The following is a 17786-nucleotide window of genomic DNA, read 5'->3' as shown; positions in this document are numbered from 1 at the left end:
TCTTATTGAACATACCATAGTTCTGGCAGCGTTTGCGATTTTTAAAGCTCTTACGGACAACGGCAAAGTGATAAAATCACATGCAGTTATCGCGACGACTGGCTTTTTCGATTCACATCGAGAGACACAGCGCGTATGCCTAGTCCTTTGTCAATCGCGTCGGCTAAGCGCAGCGACGACTTCCTGGCGATAGCATGACATATACGGACAATGTGCACCTAAGTTAGAATTCACTTACCGTGGAGGATTTGCTGTTATATCCAAGGCATGACAAACGACTGTCGTGTTTTCGTGGCGACGCGAGATGGCTGACATACGATCTCCCTTGGCTGGCCTTTGCTGCTGCTGTGTTGCTCGGCGGAGGGATCACCTTTCTCCGGTGCTGTGTTGTTCCGCGATCTTGAGCGCGCGCGCGCGCGGTGGAGCAACTCCGAGTGAAAAAGTAGAGCGCTCGCTACGCGTTCCTTTGAACTGCGGCGGCCTGTTCTCTTAGAAGCAAAACGATGTGTTCTTTGCTCAGCGTGCATGAATGATACATTGCCATGTTCGGGGCCAGCCACCTACAGTTGAAGCAGAAGATTACGCTACGTTTTGTTTTCTATTGCCGCAAGAGTCTCTCTTTTCTATTGTCGCAAGAGTCTTTTCACTCTCTCTCTCTGAAGGGGAGAGTGAAAAGCACATTTCACTCTCTCCTTGGTGACAGAGTGAACAATGCATTTCACTCTCCTCGACATTTTGCGAGAGTAAAACGACGCTTTGAAGAGTGAACCGGCAGCTTCACTCCTGCGATACCCTTCCTAGTTTTTAGAGTGCATGGAAAAAGACCATGGCAAGAGAGAAATCAGGGGGGGGGGGGGGAAATCTGTGTGCTAACACGTAGGCAGATGTCTTAATTTGCTATTTGAGGCCCGATCTGGTTGCCTGAGGACAAAAACACACCGGAGGAAATATTCACAACAAGATGAGGCATGTGTCTGCTATAGCAAAAGTCCCGCAGGAAACATCGACCTTCCAGAAAAGCTGGAATACAAAGAGGATGGTAGCATTAACTAGTAAGTGTTTAGAGTATTGGTACAAAAATAGGATGAGAGAGATTGATATACGCTACACGCAAAGGTGACTGTACAATATAGAGATAGAAGTTTTAATGAAGAAAGGAAATGCAAAATAGGCAAAATTATAGACTGCGATAGATGTAGTAAAACCTTATTAGCTCTAGAAGGCTAGGTAACTATCGGTCGCCACCCCGTTTCAAGAGGATGCCTATCATCATCATCATCATCATCATCATCATCATCATCGGTTGCGGAATTTCGGCCCTTCGAAATACGACGCAACGCTGATTCGTTATCCGAAAATTTTAAGTAGACAAAAAGTATCTTTTTCTTGCTTTGGCGCCGCCGCGGACGACGCATATAGTGACCTGTTCCATTTCATGAGTGTGTGCCTTGCCTTGACAGATTGTGTATCGTGGGGTTTGTGCCAGCTTTTATTGATGCTATCCGGGGATGTTGAACGTAATCCTGGCCCTGTTCGCCCGACCAAGTACATCGAGTGTGACTACCAATGCTGCCAGTATCGCTGGGATCTTTGATGTGCTTAAGCGCTTAGAGCTAGGTCAAACGAGTTTCCTTCAAGGATTACAAGCTATAAAAGAGAAACTAAATGCGATGAACGCATCTTTGGACGGTCTTCTAGGTAGAGTAGCTCTTCTCGAAAAGGATATGGGAGTTTTAAAACGAGATGAGGCTGCTTCTGTGTTAGCTCAGCCACAAGCTGTTGACGATCTAGCGCGGAACTTAGCCGAGCTCAAGACATCGCTTGATGATACGAATAATAGATCGAGAAGAAATAACTTGGTTCTTCTGGGCTTGGGTGACTCGGCTACAGAAACGTGGAGTGAATCCGAAGAAAATCCTCGAGCATTCTTTCAAGAGCAGTTGGGTGAACTCGTTCATGCCGAAAGTATTGAACGCGCTCATCATATTGGCCAGTTCTAAGATGATAAAAAACGTCCTATAATCATTCGGTTCTGGAACTTTAAAGACAAGAAACGCCTCTTGTCTTTCGGAGGTAAATTGAAAGATACAGGCTTCGTGATCCTAGAGGATTTCACTCCGGCTGTGCGAGTAGCTCGAGCTAAACTTGTAAACTATGCTCGTGCCAAGAAAGTTTCTTTCAAACTTCGTTGCGACAAAATGGTCTTCAACAAAAAAAAAATGCTTCGTTTATGACGCAGTTCAGGACCAAGTCATCGAACATAAACCCTAGCGAAAGGAACGGTAACTGCGCAGTGGATTCCAACGCCACATTCAGTGCGGTCCGCGCACTATTAGCTTCATATCTGATCTTACTATTCTTGTTGTGAACTGCCGCAGTATAAAGAATAATACTGATGACCTTACCACGCTCGTTTCCTCAGTTCAACCACATATAGTCATGGGTACAGAGTCATGGCTGGAATTCACAACCCTGAAATCATTCCGGCTGATTTTGACGCTTACCGCTGTGATATACACTCCCGGGGTGGTGGCGTATTTCTGCGTATTCACTCGAGTATGCGTTGTTCTGCTTCGGCCACACCTAAAGGCTGCGAAGAATCTGTATGGTGTAATCTTCGTCTGGAAAACGGGCAGCTCTTGACAGTTGGGTGCTTCTATCGTTCCCCTATACGTGGTACGTGAGCTAATCCAGATATATTTGTATCTCATTCTGAATTCATAAGTACGACACTCAATGATTTCATTATTGGAGGTGATTTTAACATGCCTGACATTACATGGATCGACAATAAACTATTCCTTACGAACTTATCCAAACTGCACATTGACTTCCGCAACCACATTATTACAAACGATCTGTATCAGTGTGTAATGGAGCCAACCAGGACAAGCCATGGTTCCTCGTCTGTTTTAGATCTGCTCTTTTTCTAACCGAGATTCGCTTGTGGGCGATGGCTATATTACTCCTGTATCAGTGACCACGATTGCATGGTTGCACACGTGCCAATGATCCAGCCTTCAGTTCCACGCAGGAACCCCGGAAAAATCTTTTTCTATGATAAAGGCAATTACACATCACTATCTAGTGAGCTTGCTAACTTCTTACAATATTTTGAATTCCTGAACCAGCTTTTAGATACTAATGCGTTATGTGAGATATTTAGGCAGAAGCTTGTAATGCTAATCGCTAAATACGTTCCTTTTAAGTACATATCAGCTAAGCGGCGCAAAGACAAACCGTAGGTAACCCGTGAAACTAAACTACTGATAAAAAAAAAGCGTCCTCTCTTATGCGCGTTCAGAAGATCTCGGGATCCGAAAGTACTAGAAAAGGTGCGAAGCCTTGGTACAGAAATAAAAGTAAAAACTAAAGCTTCAATAGAGAGGTACCTAAATGAGTTGGGCCTCAAACTTCAGAATAATCCAAAAGAAGTGTGGAAATTTCTTAAAAGCAATGGCCGTGAATCAGTCGGCATTCTGGCACTGAATAATGGCGCCGAACCTGTTACTAATTATTATGATAAAGTATGTTCTTTCAATCAGTATTTTCAGTCCGTCTTCGCGGCGAATTTGTGCCGTGAAATTCCAGATATGGGCGTCCATGTGAAAGGGTCAATGCCAGAACTAATTTTAACGTACAATGGTGTGCTAAATTTGCTCACTAACCTAAACGTTTCTTCGGCCAGTGGGCCCGACGACGTTCCTTGTTATGTCTTTAAGGTCTGTGCTGAACTTATTGCGCATTACTTGGTTATCTTATACTCAAAATCTTTGGATACAGGAGTAATACCACAGGAATGGAAAAATGCTGATATAGTGCCCATTCATAATAGTGGCCCTAAAAACATAGTTGGTAATTACAGGCCAATTTCGCTTACTAATATCAGTTGCAAAAGCTTTGAACACATAATTTATAGCGCAATGATGAAACATTTGGAACAAAATCAATTCTTCACTAATGCTCAGCACCGTTTTAGTTCAGGTTTTCTTGTACAACGCAGCTCAAAGAATTTAGCTATGATATCTTTTCATCATTTGACCTTGGGTTACAAACTGATTGCATTTTCTTAGATTTCAAAAAAAGCGTTTGATTTGGTATCTCATGACTTGCTACTATATAAACTGTCGTTACTTAACATGCCTACTTCTCTCCTAAACTGGCTTCAATATTATGTGCGGGGACGTAAGCAACGTGTGATGATTAATCATTCCCAGTCTGATTATGTTGCTATATCATCGGGAGTGCCTCATGGGTCGGTTCTAGGGCCCCTGCTATTTCTAGTGTATATTAATGATATTGTGAAAGATGTGACTTTTAAGATACGTTTATATGCAGATAATTGTGTTGTCTACGGCGATGTAAACAATTATTCAGATTAATTTAATTTGCAGAGCGACTTGCACCATATCCAACAATGGTGTTCGAAGTGGAAAATGTACTTCAATAAAAAAAAGTGTCAGAAAAAGTGTCTTTCGCGCGCAGACATCATCCTTTCCTGGCCGAATATGGATTAGATTCTGTCCAACTCTCAGGAATATCTGATTACAAATACTTTGGCTTTACTTTTGCTCCGACCTCACATGGAATAAGCACGTTGAGCATGTTTCATCTAAAACGTGTGGAATTCGGAATTTTTTAAGACGGAATTTTAAAACGGCCCTGCTAAAAGTTAAAGAGATTTTATATTTAACTTATGTTCGGCCTATATTGGAGTACGCTTGTGTTGTTTGGAGCCCGCGAACTTTATATTTAACCGATATGCTTGAACGTGTACAAAACTGTGCCGCTAGATTTGTATCAAAAGATCATAACTTCCGTAGTAGTGTTACTAACATTAAACTAACGTTGGGATGGGAGCTTTTATGTATACTCGCCGAAGGAACTTTCAGTTAGAAATGTTGTATAAAAATCTATCACGGTAAAATAAAAATAGACAAATATATTTATTTGCTTCCACCGCATTTCATATCGAATAGACTTGACCATGGATGGAAAATAAGAGAAATTAAATGTAAATCTAACACTTATCAAAGCATATTTTTTCAACTTACAATTCGTGAATGGAACCTGTTGCCCAAACAAGTTGTCGAGTGCCGATCTGAACCAATGTTTCGGGCCTTGTTATCAGAAGTATGAACGAGCGCAGTTGTCTTCATTTAGTGCTTGCTTGTCATGCCTTGTAGTCATGTTACTTGTAGTCATGGGGTCAGTTGCTTGTCATGGCTTGTCATGCCTTGTAGTGCTTGCTTTGTCATGCCTTGTGCTTGTCGCCTTTTGCTTAGTTATGTATTCTCCCCCTACCCCCCCCTGCAGTAATGCATTAGGGCGCTACAGGTATTAGGAATAACTAAATAAATAAGGAATTTTCTATTTAGCTTCTACGGTAAGCGCAGATGCTAACTGATCGCACGACTGCATTTCTGAACTTAATTATATAATTATGGGCGTGTGAATATTCGAATTTTTTAATACTAATTGAATACGCTACTGGATTTGTGTTCGATTCGAGAAGTTCTTGGTCAAAGTTGTTGCGTCAACTCGACCCACCCATCTTCAGTGGTACTGAAGACCATGACGTAGAAGACTGGCTCGCTGACTACGACCGGGTGAGCATCCACAACCACTGGGACGACACCAAAAAAACTTAATTACGTGTCGTTTTATTTGAGCGGTGTCGCCAGCGTGTGGCACCGCAACCACGAACGTGAGCTGACGACGTGGACGGCCTTCAAGACTAACGTGACAGAGGTATTTGGGCGCCCCGCGGTTCGCAAGCTTCGCGACGAGCAACGTTTGCGTGGCCGTGCGCAACAGTGCGGGGAGACATTTACCAGCTATATAGAAGATGTTGTCGACCTCTGCAACCGCGTTGACGTCGCAATGGCTCATGCCGAGAAGATCCGCCATATCTTAAATGGTATTGAAGACGACGCCATCCAGATGCTGTCGGCGAAAAATCCCTCGACAGTCTCTGAACTCGTCAGTCTCTGTCAAAGCTTCGACGAACTGCGCAAACAACGGGTATCCATCGGCCAATCTACACGTCAGGCCACTTCAATGTCCAGCTTGGCTGCTGCCCCGGATAACACTTCGCTGCTGCTACAGATCAAGGAGTTCGTCCGTGAAGAGGTGGCTCGTCAGCTTTCCTTGATTCCACTTGCACACGGCCAGTCGAGTACTCCGTTGGCGCCCGCTCTCCAATCTGTCATCAAGGAGCAGGTAGCCGACCACATTTCGCCTTCTCTTCAGCAGGCTCCGACGGCCGCTCCCCTGACGTACGCCGAAGTCGCGATGAGGCCTGCGCCACAGACCTACGGCCCCCTTCGCCAAGCTTTGCGCCCACCCACCCACCCTCCGGTCCGTCCACTGGTGCACTATGCACGTCCTCAAGACCATTGGCGCACGGAAGACAACCGTCCGATTTGTTTTTATTGTGGCCGTGCTGGACACGTGGCACGTCACTGTCGCCTTCTTACACCGAATGTCCCGAACAATGTGCGTCTGTATGCGCCACGTTTCCAACAACGCCGCAACTATTCGGACACAATCTCCTTCTGCCGTCGACACCGCATTCTCCGCCGCTCGCCGTTCACCTTCTCCTCGCCGCCGCTCGCTTTCACCCATGCACCGGCGGCGGAGCCCTTTGCGCCAGGAAAACTAAATATCGCAGTTCAGGAGGCGAGAACTGCGGTGCCAGCGAAATGTATAAGGCCTCACACTTCTCCGAAGAACGTTATTGAAGTCGCAATAGAAGGAACATTGACGCTAGCACTTGTTGACACCGGCGCTGCACTTTCAGCGATAGATGCCCGTATTTGCCACAAGATAGGAAAAGTGACGACGCCGCTTTCTGGACTGTCTCTTCGAACTGCCAACGCGCAGCACGTCGAGCCATGCGGCGCCTGCACTGCTCGTGTCGTAATTCTGGAGGTCCTCTATATCATAGAATTCATCGTATTGTCATCATGTTCACACGACGTCATATTAGGTTGGGACATTCTCTCCACACATCGTGCGATCATTGACTGTGCCCGCGCCGAAATCGAGCTGTTTCAGTTTTCGACCGATATTATCACTGACCATAAGGACCATTGTCGCAAAATCGCTGTTTCAGAAGACACTGTTATACCGGCCTGGTCTTCCACTCTTGTCAGTATCTCTTGCGAATCTGTAGATGACGGCACAGTACTCTTCGCTCCGTCCGAACTCTTAGTTCGCCGCCGTTCACTACCACTGCCGTTCGCCGTCCTTGAGTTCAAAGCTGGCGCCTCTCTCATGTGCGTCTCAAACCCATCGGCTGAACCAATTACTTTACGCCGCCGTGAAAGCCTTGGCAGAGCAGAGCCACTGACCTCATCTTCAATATCTGACACGATGGACGACTCCACTTATCTTGCTGCTCTCGAGGCATCGCCTCCTCAGTCACTGCCGCGTTCTTTTACGCCAGCTATTGCCAGTGACCTTACGACGAGGCAGCGCGACGAACTTCTTCGCTTGCTCCAAGGCTTCTCTTCGTCTTTTGACTGCCAAGCAACATCACTCGGCCGCACAACGACTGTTTCGCACACTATCGACACTGGGAGCCATGCACCAATTTGACAGCGTCCCTACTGAGTATCGGCGACTGAAAGACGCGTTATCAATGACCAGGTGAACGATATGCTCAATCGCGGTGTCATCCAGCTTTCTAATAGTCCTTGGCCATCACCAGTCGTCCTAGTTAAAAAGAAAGACGGCACCATACAATTTTGCGTCGATTATCGAAGGCTTAACAAGATTACCCGAAAGGATGTATACACGTTGCCACGTATTGACGACGCACTTGACTCTTTGCAAGGAGCGGAGTTCTTTTCCTCCTTAGATCTCCGCTCTGTCTACTGGCAGGTGCCCATGGCTGACGCTGACTGTTCGAAAACCGCGTTTGTAACACCAGACGGCTTGTATGAATTCACTGTAATACCATTTGGTCTGTGCAATGCGCCCGCCACCTCCGAACGCATGATGGACGGCATCCTACGCGGCCTGAAGTGGCATACTTGCCTCTGCTACCTCGACGACGTTGTCGTCTTTTCCCCTGATTTTCCGACCCATCTTCGGCGTTTACATCAACTTTTGACCTGTCTCCGGAATGCTGGTTTCCAGCTTAACTTAAAAAAGTGCCGACTTGCGGCTCGATAACTGACTATATTAGCCCACGTTGTCTCCAAAGAAGGCACTCTTCCTGATCCTGCTAAGCTTCGCGCCGTATCCGAATTTCCGAAGCCCACTGACTTGAAAGCACTACGCAGCTTCATTGGCCTATGCTCTTATTTTCGACGTTTCGTTCGCAATTTCGCTACTGTGATCGCACCACTCAACCAACTTCTTCAAGGCGACAATGAACTTTCTGCTTGGTCGGAAGCCTCTGATGATGCATTTACGACTCTTCGTCACCTACTCACGTCTCCTCCAATCTTGCGCCATTTTGATCCAAGCGCACCTACAGAACTTCACACTGACGCCAGTGGTGTCGGCCTTGGTGCCGTGCTCGCACAACGCAAGAACACTAATGCCGAATACGTAGTCGCCTATGCCAGTCGTGCCCTCACGAAACCGGAGGCCAATTACTCAGTAACAGAAAAAGAGAGCCAGGCTATCGTATGGGCTCTTCAAAAATTTCGTCCATATCTCTACGGTCGACGCTTTGACGTTGTGACGGATCGTCACGCTCTTTGCTGGTTGTCCAACCTAAAAGACCCGTCGGGCCGCCTCGCTCGGTGGGCCCTCCGAATCCAGGAATATGATATCCGTGTCGTCTATCGCTCTGGACGCAAACACGCTGACGCCGATGCCCTCTCGCGCTCCCCAGTTACCTCAGACAGCAGCACTTCTACCGACAGAGATGACATCTCACCAATTGACATCCCGGACATGGCATCGGAGCAACGAAAAGGCCCATGGATCGTCATGATATTCGACTTTTTGTCGAATCCTCCGGCAACTTCGGCACCTCGAGCGTTACGCCGACAGGCGCAGCATTTCACAATCCGCGACGGACTTTTATACCGCCGCAACTACCACAATGACGGCCGCAAATGGCTCTTAGTAGTGCCTCGCCACCTACGACAAGAGTTCTGCTCCGCTTTTCATTCTGACCCGCAGTGTGGTCACGGCGGAGTGTCAAAAACCTACACACGGCTTCGCCTACAATATTATTGGCGAGGGATGTACACCTTCGTCCACAAATACGTACGCTCCTGCATTGCCTGCCAGCGACGCAAATGTGTCCCGAATCTCTCCACCGCACCTCTCCAACCACTTCCCTGCCAAGCTCAGCGATTTGACCGTGTCGGCATTGATATATACGGGCCTCTTCCATCTACTGGCGCTGGCAACCGATGGATTGTTGTCGCCGTAGATAATTTGACACGCTATGCTGAAACCGCCGCCTTGCCTGCCGCATCAGCAAAAGACATCACCTCGTTCATTCTAAACAACTTCGTTCTCCGCCATGGCGCACCTCGTGAACTGTTGAACGATCGGGGCCGCGTATTCCTCTCGGATGTCCTGCAGTCACTCCTATCTGAATGCCAAATTATTCACCGCACTACTACTGCTTATCATCCACAGACCAATGGCTTAACAGAACGATTCAACAGAACTCTTGGTGACATGCTATCAATGTATGTTGCATCTGACCACTCCAACTGGGATCTTGTACTTCCGTTCGTCACTTACGCATATAACACTGCCTCTCAAGCCACTACCGGTTTCTCACCATTCTTTCTGCTTTACGGCCGCCATCCCTCCAGCACCATTGATACGGTTCTCCCGTACCGGCCGGACTCTGCTGAATGCTCACCTGTTTCTGCGGTTGCTCAGCACGCCGAGAAATGCCATCAACTGGCCCGTTCTTTGACGTCTGCTCAACAGTGCCGCCAAAAAGAACGCCATGAACTCAATCCTGCCCCTCACTCCTTCCCCGTCGACTCACTCGTGTGGCTTTCGGTCCCGCCTGTTGCTGCTCCTGGCCTTTCGTCCAAGCTCCTCCCGAAGTACCACGGGCCCTACCGCGTGGTTGCACAAGAGAGAGAGAGAGAGAGAAGGGAAGACAGAAAGGCAGGGAGGTTAACTAGACTGAGTCCAGTTTGCTACCCTACACGTGGGGAGGGGAATGGGGAGTGAAAGAGGGAGAGAGAGAACTTAGGTATAGGATGTCTACAGTCTGGCACTCAAGTCTGTTTCCCTCAGGTAGCGAAAAAGCGCTCGAACTGCTTTCTGGGCCAATGAACTATGATGCCAGGCCCCCAAGATCTTCGCTTCCGTAAATGGCCTGTCATCCAGTCTATTTAAGGCACACTGGAGAGTCTCGCGTTGATTATCGAAGCGAGAACAGTGGCACAGAAGGTGACTGATGGTCTCTTCACACTTGCACTTCGCGCACATTGGTGAATCCGCCATTCCAATACGATAGCTGTAGGAGTTGGTGAATGCTACTCCTACCCACAGCCGACACAGCAGTGTTGCGTCACGTCGTGGAAGGTTCGCTGGTAATGTAAGTTTCAGTGATGGGTCGAGGCTGTGTAAACGACACTTAGAGTTCTGAGGTGTATGCCAGCAACCTAACGTGATTGTACGAGCAAGACTGCGGAGCTCTCTTGCAGCGTCGACTCTAGATAAAGGTATAAGGAGTGTCGGTGAGCCAGCCTGGGCACGTCGGGCAGCGTCATCGGCGAGGTGATTACCAACGATGCCACAATGTCCCGGCAGCCACTGAAATATGATATTATGTCCTCCTTCAGAAGCGCAATGGCAGGTTTCGTGGATTTGTGACACCAGCTGTTCATAATTGCCACGTGGTAGAACCTGCCGCGCCATCTTCCGATCTGCGTCGTCGGGCGCGAGAGAATGTGCACATTGACCGGGTGAAGCAGTATTACGATCCGCCCACCTCTTCCTAGGTCGCCAGGATGGCTACTCTTCAATTCCGGGGGTGATTGTGACGAAGAAGATCGACAGGCTGAAAAGCCCCGTCGCCATCGCGTGGCTCGTACCCAGTTCGTTTGCTGGCAGCGCCCTACCTGCTGGTGCAGAGTTTGTCGCTGCTGCTCTACGGGCCGAATAAACCCCCCTTTACATTATATATATATATATATATATATATATATATATATATATATATATATATATATATATATATATATATATATATATATATATATATATTTATATAACCGGACTTTTAGTTCTGTTAACTTCAATGCCTTTCTTCTGTCTTTCTCTCTCTTTAACGAACGCAATACTGTATGTGCTGCTGCATGGTGGCGTGCTGTTCCTGTATTTCATTACCGTCGTTGGAATGATGAGGCAGATACGATCACCTTTCAGTTGCTTCTAATTTACAAGCTCCTGAGTTGAGCCGACGTTGAATGAGAATTATTCAGTATTCGATTCGAGTCGATTCGTTTCAAGAGAGAGGGAAACTGAAGGCAAGAAATGAAACGGCATTAACCAGACGCACGTGCGGTTTGCTACCTTGCACTGGAGAAGAGGGGACGTAAGAGCAAAAAGAGAGAGGGGGGAAGAAAGAGCACTAGTTGCGCGCATACTGGAAGGCGCAATTCGAAAATCTTGGTATGTCCTGCCCCCTATACACCCCCCCTCCTCCTTGAAATGTCCCTACTTAATTGTGATAATTCATGAGCAAGTACGCTGCGAAGTGTCTTGAGTAAATATATGCGAACAAGCTGCTTGCTTGTTGCTAATGTTCCATGCTAATGTGGTCGTTGTAACAAGGAATGTCACTGGAGCCAACATTTCAACCAGGGGACTTGTGTTCGTGAAGAGTCCTCACTTGTTTTGCCCCACCTCATCACAATTAACTTGTGTGACCAAATTGTGTGTGTAAATACTCTATTCGTGAGTTTAATAAACCGTGCTTGATAAGGTACCGTGCATTGAGGGAAGCTTGCTTATGTTGAGAATATTATAGGATGTGAACATTAATGACGGGAAATGCTGTTCATCATTCGAAAACCACTCGAAAAGTATTCGATTCGGTTCGCTTCTAGCACCATTCGATTCGGTTTAAAAATTTGCTATTCGCACACCCCTAACGATTTTAGCAGGTGCCTCGAGCTTCATCGCCTGACCGGCTGACGTTTCCAGTCGGCAATTTCTCTCTCCTGCTCCGCGTAATCCATAGCGCACTCTCTTTGACGGCATTCTTTACCGGACCCAGCCTTCATATACTTCTGGCTATTCTAGAGCTCTGTTAGCCTGAATCATTGTGATTTGCCTCACTGCTACTGAAAGCAGTACGGAATTATAACCGACCAATACTATCTGTACTTTCTCTACATTGTTGGAGCACTTTATTTTTCTTACTCGTCCCCTCTCGATTTCTACAAGAGCAGATATGGTACGTATTTTTTTTAGAGCGCAGCCGCCCTATCCTGAGCTGAGCGTCGCCGTCCCTCGGCGTCCCTTGTAACCTAGCGAAAGAGCGAAGCGAAGGATGGAAGAGCGAACGCGGAGCGCAGCGGGAGATGAAAGACGGCGAGAACGAAGAGGGCACGAGGAGGAAAGCGGAGCAGGAGGGTTCAGCGGAAGCATGAGGAGAAAAACCGAGGAGTAGAGTATGGCGAAAGGGTGAGGAGGAAAGCGGAGTGCCGCACGAGACATACTCAACGGCTGCGACCAGGCATGCGGCGAGCGCTATGGAAACAAAGCGCTGGCGTGGGCTGGCGCGAGAAATGTCTGAAGTCATCAGCATCGTTAGTAGTGCAAGGAACGTTTCTTCATTCATAATTATTAGCGCAAGTAAGATCAACGTCATAAGCGTTTTTATTCCCATCCAGTTTCCACTTCAGCGAGCCTACGAAAGTGAAAGAACTGTCATTGACCGCACCATCGACTACATCATACCATTTCTCGGCACTCTTTGGCCATCATTGGCCCTTGCGCCACAAAACCCCACATATGATCGTCAAATAACTGTCCGTGTTTCTCCCACAAGAGCTGCTTTATTGAACCTTTCATCGCTTGGCCAGAAAATTTCGAAAACGAACCTTACAACTACTCCAATGCGTTAGCCCAACAAAGTCAATACATATAAAGTTAATTACTCGCGTAGCCGCAAAAATTACTCCTTACCTAGAATCAACCATGCTGGACACCCAAATGTTAAACTAAAGGTAACCAATAGAATTGCCCTAATAATAAAATTTTTGTGCAGATAAAAAAAGAACACTCTTTAGGCATGACGCAGCTTTCATTGAAACTGGGGTGATTGCGCAATGTGAGGGGCAAACGTTTAAGGCAATGTTCCCTCCTCTTTTTCAATCAAAACGCGGCTCTCAGTTAAGTCAGAATGGAGGCGCGTACACGCTGTGATTTAATTCGCACATGGTTGCGGTTGTTATACTTGCCGCGCATAGTTGCTGGTTATGAGGATCATCAGGTATAACATATAACGAGAATTCCGACAAAACTGCAACTTTTTAAGAGGGGTCCATTTTTGTAACCCATGGCCAAGACACACACACACAAAAAACGCAAAGAGCTAGCATCAGTTTTAGCCGACGCAGTGTGACAGCGGAGAACTGGTAAGCCGCGATGCAGTCAGAAATTCTCTACATGAAGTTTCTGCTCCACTGCGAACTTCGAGACGGAATTGCTCGATGCAGGACGCCTGGGAAGAAAGGAGGGAGCATGAAAAGGGCGGAGTCCCAGACAGGCAGGAGATGAGATAGCATGACGGATGTCCGTTACAGAAATCTCCTGTGAAGGGAGCAGCGGAAATGGCACACCACACGAAAAAATACCGCTAGCAAAGACGCAATGAGCTGGCTGGCATGCGAGACTGCGAGTGTTCTTTAGGTCACATTCGAGGACAGCCTCGTGCGAGCTGCCGAGTCTGCTGCAGCAAGCCCGCTTTTTTACTTTCCCTCCCCGCCCTCTAATGACATGTCCCCCTTTGAGGAGCAGTGGATGTGCGCGCCCATGTTCGCTTCTCTGCTGCTAAAGTTGCGGACATGCGGCGACCGAAGCGCAGCTCCGGAAACAGCGAGGAGAAAGGCATGCGAACAAACGGTCGCCGCAGCCAGCTGCCGCCGCCCCAGCCGAACACAAAGGCGGCGGCCCCTGCGGTCGTGGAAAATTCCGCTCAGGTCCGCGTAACGACCGGACGATTACCTTTTCGACGAATGCACCGCAGGACACCTGCCACAATTGAACCCCATCCCTCAAAGTGCAACCAGTGAGGAAAAAGCAAAACAACCGTAATACGAGGAAAGAAAAAAAAGAGCGCGCAGAATGACCGTCGCCAAAAAGTCCGATTGGGTGAGTGGGAGAGGTGAGCGAGAGATTGGATGAGCGACTGAATGAGTGACTCATTGAGCGAGTGAATGAGCGAGTGAGTGACTCGCAACGACCTAAGCCGGATAAGGCAGTTGAAGGAATGAGTGAACATGTGCTCACAAGCTAGTGAAAAAGACCATGTGAGTCAATTTGTGAGCCGACGCCTCATCTGAAAGTGAACGGACACGTCAGCTAATAAGGCGCTGGAGAGTGAGTCACTTGGTGAGCCACTACGTGAATGAAAGAGTGAATGATTGAGCAAGACAGCGTGCTAATGAGTCACATATTGGGCAAGATACTATATTTGTCGCGGAAGACGCTTCCGTGCCGAGAGACGTGCGAAGGATTTCTGATGGTGCAATCGCGTCCTGCCGGAATGCATGCGCCCGGCGGCGCCCTCTCCCGCCGACCGCGAGGGTCACGTCAGGCACTTTCACGGCTGGTCGCCGGTGCTTCACGTCCGAGACACCCTACTTTATCTATTCGCTTGGTTGGTTAATACAGTATAGCAGCAAAAATGTTAAGACTTACTCTGCCAACGTACTCGGTAGCGTCCATATGTGCAAGAGCCTGTTCTCACAGGAAGGACAATGACTACGAAGCGTATCGATCATTACGGTTTTCCTGTGCGCACCCAGACCAGCGTGTAACGTGACTCCTTCACTAGGTAGGCGTATGGACGTCAGACCCTAGAGTTTTGCAAGACGCATATCGCTACCTGCCGGTGCGAAGAGGTAGTAGTTGAGTAGTGCGAAGCCCGACTCCCTTGCTAAGTTGCCTAGGCAGCTAGCGACTGCGAAACAACGATTTAAGTAGATTTTGGTCCATATTGCGAGTGTTTTGCGCATTTAACACCCAGACAGAGAGCTATGGATTTCTACGATAGTCGGACGGGCCGCCGAACTGCCATAAAGCGCTTGCTGGCTCACTCTTCAGACTGATGGTGGAAACGACGGCAACCGCGATAGCTCCGCACGCTACGAAGAAACGCCGCAATCGACGCTACTGTTGTGTTGTAAATTGCCATGAACGTGAAGGACGGAATAACAACGTTCAGTTTTACCGATTTCCATCGCGATCGTATGAAGGGGAAAGGCGAGAGCGCTGGATACGGGCCGTTCAACCTGTTGGGTAATCGGATTACTTGCATTCACCACAACACAGCGGCTCGCATGAGAAAGTGCGACAATTTTGTTCTTCTGTAATTGTGTTACGTAGCCCTGATGGAGGACCGTGGTAACCAATCGAAAACTCAAGAATATGCAGCCGCCACTTAGTTGGTAACAGAAAAAACAACGTTGCGAACCATCCTGCTTATGTGCCATTGATATCTCCGCCTTTTAACAGATGTCCGCCTCCGCTTGACTCAACAAGTGGAACGGAGAGATTTGGCAGGTCAGCTTAACCAAACATTTTGATTCGTTTATGAATTCAAAATCCTGTTCTAGAGCATCGTTGTATTGCGAGCTCATTTCTACTTTCGGTATTTTGTATGTCCTGCGCCGATAGAACGAGCACGCTTCGCAATGTGCTGAGCCTGCTCGATTGTGTTTTTCAAATGTGAACAATAAAGTTGCTGTAGGAGCACTGGATGAGTAACTGCGAAGCAACGCACGTGTGTAAAGAAAAAAATGTCGCGTTTATTTACATTTATTTGTGCGCGCTTGTTGCTCGAAGCGTCTGCGAAAGGTTCAAATTAAGGTACTGAGCGATGCTGTAGCTCCTGCGCGAAAGAAAGATGCAGCGCATAGGCACTGTAGGAAGCTTACTTTCGTTATGATCGCACGCTGTTTGCTGCCTTGGAAAACGTTTTCTGTTTGCTGCCCTGGAAAAGGCTATGTTTGCTGCCCTGGAAAAGGCATAGCCCTGGAAAAAGGCTTTTCCAGGGCTATGAAATAGCCCTGGAAAAGGCTATTTACTCTCTCTAAATAATTGCGAGACGAAAAATTACGATAAAATACATAAAAATATAGGAGATACTTAAGTCTTGTGTTTAGGACATATTCAATATGAACCAATTTGAAATGCTTAGATTTTTATGCTGATATGCCTATAGACAAACCTGGTGCTCTCTGTACTTGCGAGTTGCAGCACGCCGAAATAACACTTGAGACTTGGCATGGTAATAACACCAAGCGTCTTGGCATGGTAAGAGTGGTGTTTTCGATATTGTGGAAGGGCAATTGACTGATACAGAAGAAATATTTTTTTCTCTTTAGTGTCCCTTTAAGCTTAGTATTGCCAGCCTTACATTCCAAAGCTGGGCGTGGGCTGTGAGAGACATCGCAGTGCAGGTCTTCAGTCTCGTGGCCATTTTTTTTTCTTACCTTTCCTGCTTTCTTATCTTTCTTTCCTTCTTTCTTTGAAGCTGCGCAAAGGAAGACGAAAGGGAAGATAATAGACAAGTATACATGCAGAGTGAGCGCGAACAACGCGGACGTTTTTTGTATGCCTCGTCTATCGGAATACTCCGCCGCATCAGGAGTCGAACCCGCGACGTTGCCGTCAGCATCAGAACGCCGTTTCCGCAAAATGTGTAATAAAGGGTGTATTGAATTTAAAATGAAATTATTGTGCGCCGGTGGGTAGTTCGTTTCATTGCGGCTTGCGGTCAATAATTACATGCGCATAGCGGTCTGCAAAAATAAACAATTAAAATTTTTGTACCGGTGCTCGTTAATGTTGCGAAATGTATTGCTTAGCGTTTGTGGCTTGGCATTGAATTTAAAATGACAGATAGATGGGCGAGTTCATATGATTTCATGTTTGCGATTGCGGCGCAAGAATATACTCGAATGACTCGCTGGTGATTGTCTTCTTCGTCGTTTCCGTTAAGTTTATTGTGTGCATGTTGAGTCTGAAAAATGTTGTCTGTAGTGCACTAATAATTCCACTTATTCCACGTAATAATTCCAATATTACGCTAATAATTCGTTTACGCGCTGGTAGCCTAAACGGCTATTTGCTGTGTAAGAAGCGCTCTCTGGCTGCTCTTTTCGCTCTCGCTTTGAACATACCGCAGATCGCTCTCGAATATCACCACCAAGCAGCTAAGCCCAGCCTGAGTTCGCATGCCGGCACAGCCCCGCTTGAGTGCACAGAGCTCAAGCGCAGTCGGCAGCTGCCCCCGTGTGCGCATCACTGACCAGCGTAATAGCTGCTCCATGCTGGTCCAATAGCTGGTTCAGTCCATGCGCCGAAGGGGAAAAGACGTGCATTTGACGGTTACCATTCGGGCACGGTGGCTACGTAAGAGCACTATGTAATTAATTACGCTACATTTTCCCGGCGAACGATGGGCATGCGCATCTATGCGTTGCACGCCCGTTACATCGCGCTACTGACAACGTAACCACGCAGTTATGTTACGCCGGAGCTCTCTTATTTCCTGCGTCGGGGACTGAGTGCGCTGCGCCTTTCCGGTGTGGGCTCTCACGCTGAGG

Source organism: Dermacentor andersoni, chromosome 1, assembly GCF_023375885.2.
Source record: "Dermacentor andersoni chromosome 1, qqDerAnde1_hic_scaffold, whole genome shotgun sequence".
Lineage (NCBI taxonomy): Eukaryota > Metazoa > Arthropoda > Arachnida > Ixodida > Ixodidae > Dermacentor > Dermacentor andersoni.
The sequence above is the reverse complement of the archived record's forward strand: the minus strand, read 5'-3'. Positions refer to the sequence as shown.